The sequence below is a fragment of the Phasianus colchicus genome, chromosome 3, assembly GCF_987193195.1.
Source record: "Phasianus colchicus chromosome 3, bPhaCol1.hap1.1, whole genome shotgun sequence".
NCBI classification, from domain to species: Eukaryota; Metazoa; Chordata; class Aves; order Galliformes; family Phasianidae; genus Phasianus; species Phasianus colchicus.
The window spans coordinates 74,582,007-74,586,777 of record NC_143438.1 but is presented as its reverse complement, the minus strand read 5'-3'; positions in this window follow the sequence as shown (position 1 = coordinate 74,586,777).

Here is a 4,771-nt window from a genome sequence, read left to right as displayed (position 1 = left end):
CAAACACTCACACCAAACCTTTTTCTTGTTGTTGGTTGAAGATATTCATTTGATTTCTTCACAGCTCTGAAAAGTGCAGTAGCATCCCTAAAACAGTCCTTAGTTACATCTCAAAATAGTCTGATTAATCAATCTTATTCAGAAGTGTTGTACTTTCTTCTTCCGCGCAGCTTTTCGGTTTGCATTTAATGATCCAAAATCAAGCCAGGTACAACACAGAAACAAGCTGAATTTTCCATGGGAAAGTAAATACACGAGCACCAAGACATTTGTTCTGAAAATAAGTTCTCAGAGATTCAAGAATTTGTAATTTTTATACTCAATGTGTCGGTGCTCAAATGCCACAGACACACTCACACGCCCATGGAGCTACACTTTACACACAAGAGCCTTGTCAGCCAGGCCTCTCACATTAACCCCCAGCTAACCGGAAGGACACATGCAATCATGCACTGACTCCATGCACATACACATCAGTCCATATCCAAAAGTGTTTGAAGATCTAAATCCAGTGTACAAGATTATGGAACGAGGACTTTGATTCTTCAGCTAGATGCATCATCTTTAATAAAAATGGACTATGGATGGAGAGGTGAGGGGTTTAGAGAGGTTTTCAGCACATCGTTGGTAAAGCAGAGGGAGAGAGCACGTGAGACCCAGCAGTTGTAACTGCTTTCCATTTGGTGATGGAAAATAGTACCCTTATCCACAATGTATGTTTTTATCACTGGCACCTGACACAGTCAGAATCTGAGCCACTTTAGACCATCAAAAAAAGAAAGAAAGAAAGAAGCAAGCAAACAAACAAAAGTCTAAAATTCATCCTTCCTTCAGTAAAGTCTCTGTTTGGTCAATCTACAAGAATGCCCGGAGGACAAAGCGTGTCAGTTGATTCAAGAGCCCAAACAGACTACACAAGAGAGGAATGAAGCATCTCATCTACTAATGCCATCAATAAAGCTTAAAGTTTGACTTGTAAATCACAGGCTTCGGATATGGAAAGAAATGAAGGTATCTAGGACAGATTCCTAAAACTTTTGATGTAAGTTTTAATCCAGAGAGGTGGTAATTCTCTGAAGATTTTGCTTTTGCTAACTGGATGGCAAGGAGCTGAAAGCCCTACAGAAGCTAAAAAAGATGGCAAAAGGATACCCCTATATACAACATCATAACCTGAGAATCGGCCATAAAAGCATGCAACAAATTCACAACAGCAAAGATTTTGAGCAGCAGCTGTTAGAAAAGTGGCTCAAGACAGAAGGACCCCACAAAACAGAGCTGCCATCTTTCCTTCCCACTCCCACTAGAGGCCATAGATTTGCAGGATCATCTCTCAGTCTCCAAGAAGTGCCCTTTGCTAGGCTGCCTTTCCTCACGTCCCTGTTCCAAGGAAAAAAACAGTCAGTCAGAACATCTCCATTTTCTCCAGCAGCAGCAGCAGCTGCCTTCTTGCACCAGATCCAGCAGCACTGTGCCTCCCAGCCCAGCAGCATTCACCAACTTGTAGGAGCTATTCCAGCTGACTTCCTGGCTGGAGTGAGGGTAACCTCCCCCAAAATCCCCGCTCTACTGAGCAGATAACCCTCCCTTGCTACTCATCCACTTTTAATCAGATACAGTTAAGCACGGAAGAAATGACTAAACACTTCCAGGGAAAAACGATGACAGGGAAGAAGAAAGAACTGAACGCTGTGCTCCAGGGAGAAGGAAAGATATCTGGGGCTGTTTTCATTTTTCCCCACTCCATTTCTTTCTCTCATGTAAGAAGAAAGTGAAGTGAGAAGCGCTGTAAATAAGCATACATATATATACTTTTATATGCTAATGTGTCTAACTCCACAAATGAGTTCTAGCTCCCAGCTGCTGACAAGTATGCCTGAGAGCCTGAGATAGTGAAAGTGCAAGTCACCGAACAAAGAGCTGCGTGGAAGGCAGCACAGAAAATGCTGCTGAAGAAAAGGGAAACTGCTTAAAGCGTTCCTTTTTAAGAGGCTGAATTCCTTGATCAAAACGGCAGCAAGAAGACAAAAACTAGCATTCCACACTGGGGGTAAAGTGCAGGAAATATAAGAATAGCAGACAGCAGGAGAGTATCTGTTTGAGAGATGGCATATGCAAAGGTGAGTAATGCCTAATTCCTTGGGTCGGTTTCAAATGGCAGCGTTAGTGAAACCCAGAGAAGTGGAAATGGTGTTTGGCAAAAATAGCCCACTTAAAGGTGAATGAGTGCAGAGCCTGTCGACGCATGGGGCTGTTAGCAGACAAAACTATGCTTAGTGGCTATTAGGGGTGTTGCAGGCAACGTTCCATTCAGTCCAAAACCAGAAATAATGGAACGAAGTGAATGGAAAGGCCGATGTTTGCCTTCTGCAAACCTACTAACGCTGCCTCCAGTGCTGCAGCCTGCCTTACAGGGGGTTCTCCTATACCTCCTGGAGATACCAAAAAGAGATGTTTACCTATGCTTCATCTGACATGCACTCCAGCAAGAATTTTTTATGCGCTTCCAAGAATTATTATTTTCCTGGTACCAGTTAATTTTTTATCGTGTTACCACAAAACATTCAAGTACCTCTGAAAGTGTATATTCTATATTTGGGTGGTTGCCATTTCAAAGAGAATTTTCTACAAAATAAAGGTTTAAAGCTTATGTTAAAAATGAACTCTCAAACATAACTTGAAGCAAGTTGCAGCAAATGCTGTGCCATCATACCATCTGTGTTCATGTACAGCTCTCAAGCTCTCCTCCTATTGCTTCCTAAAGCAATAATGATAAAAAAATAAAAACAGATATGATGGAGAAGCACCGTGTGTGTTGGAATACACGATGAACCTGAGCTTTACCACGCTTGTTACAAAAACGAACTCCTTTGTATCTGCATACTGCAACAAAGCATCCCCAGGGAAATAAAAATGAAGGTTATATTCTCCTTCGTGTTTAGATCAGTGATCTTCTCACCTGTCCCAGCCAGCAAAGTCTGGTGAGCCCTGCTCTACCCAATACCATTCTGAACACCGCTTTTTTCAGCTCCTTTCTCAAACATCCCAGCAACGTTCCACGTGAAAGTGAGTGAAATTCTTTCAATGTTGGAGTAGATGGAAGGCACCAGAACGGTTGAGAAAGGGGGGAAAAAAGCACCCCAGTGTTAAATCATCATCTAAGATAACAGAAGTTGCTGTAACAAACCTCAGTGTGTATCTTAGGCCACAAGAAAGGGCAGTAAGAGGTCCATATGCCAGCGCTATAGGTAAAACTTCACTGTATAAACGTAACAGTTTTTATATTGCACAGTTTTAGAGGTAAATGAAAGTCCTATTCTTAAGAAATCAATTGTGTAATGCAGAGCTTAATATAGAGCCTTATCTGACATTTAGCCAAAACGCAGGACTGTTGTTTTTAAGATTCAGAAATAAAATTCCCATCCTGGCCATTTGGTCATACTTTCAGCCTGCAGAACTGCACCGGTACAGAGGGAAAGGAACAGAGTGCTAGCGGCAGGCAGAGAACCCGCACACACTGTGCTCTAGTAGCGCTCCAGCCCAGCCCTGTCCAGTTACTTGTCGAGAACACAAGCGTGCTCACAACTTCCTCTTGCTTTCCGAGAATCACCTCGCTCCTCCTATGCTATTCCCACGCGCTGCCCTACCGAGACATTTTGAGGACTCTGCCAACACAAACACGCGTCTGTCCCGCACCGGTCGTTCGCGTGACCGGTGAAACACACGGCCGAGAGCCAGGCCGGGGCGGCGGGGCGAGCCGCGGTGCCGTTCTCCTCCAGTCCCCGCTCCGCAGCTGAGATGCGGCACTCGCCCACGTGACCGCCGTGCGAGGCTCCGTGTCACATCTCGCACCGAGAAGGAATAGGGTGGAGTGCTGGCTGGAATCTCCGTAAATACGAGAGCCCGGAGGCAGTCCACGAGAGGGGATCTCCCTCTTCCAGCGGAGATGCTTCTGCTCCGTGACGGCTTCAGTGCGGGTGTCTAAGGGGAAACCTCCCGACCCCCCGCACACGGGGCGGCCCTCCGCACAGCCCCGCGGCCTGCCGGCCTCGCACCCCGTGCCGCTCCCCGCACGGCCACCTTCCGAGCCGCGGCCGGAGCGCGGTGTTACTGCCGGCAGCGCGCGGCACGGCTCGTCGCGCAGCCCGAGGGGAGGCGGTGAGGGCTGAGGGCACGGCGCGCGGGACGGAGCAGCCGAGCGAATGCGGGCTTGCAGCACCTCGGTGAAAAAATCAAGAAGCGTTTCCGGCACGGGCAGCGTGCAGCGTTCCAACACCCCTCCTCCTCCCCCTCGGCGTCCGCACGCCGCAGGCCGCGGGGCCCGGGGCACCCGACCCCGGCGGGATCTGCCCCCTCCGCTCCGGGCGCCGCGGCGAGCGCGTTGCGACTCGGCGACTCGCGCGAAGCTCGGGCCGGGGGGGGGGGGGGGGAAACACAAAGGCGGCACAGAGAGGGAAGGAAACGAGGGGGTCCGGGGAACGCCCACTCGAGCCGCAGCCCCGGCGACGGCTCCGGGCCGGGCGGCTCGCCCCGCGCCGGCGGAGTGACAGCGGCCGGGGCTGAGGGGCGGGGCGCGGCCCCCGCGGCGGGGGAAGCGGCGAGGGGCGGCGGGGGGAGGGGGACGCGCGTGCCCGCGGGCGGGGCCGCGGCGGGCCCGGGCTCGGCCTCCGCCCTGAGCGCCGCGCGCCGGGGGAGGCGCGGGCTCGTGCTCGCGCCCTCGCCGTTGCCATGGCGCCGCTTGACGTCACGGGCGGTGCGCTGCCCGTGCGGT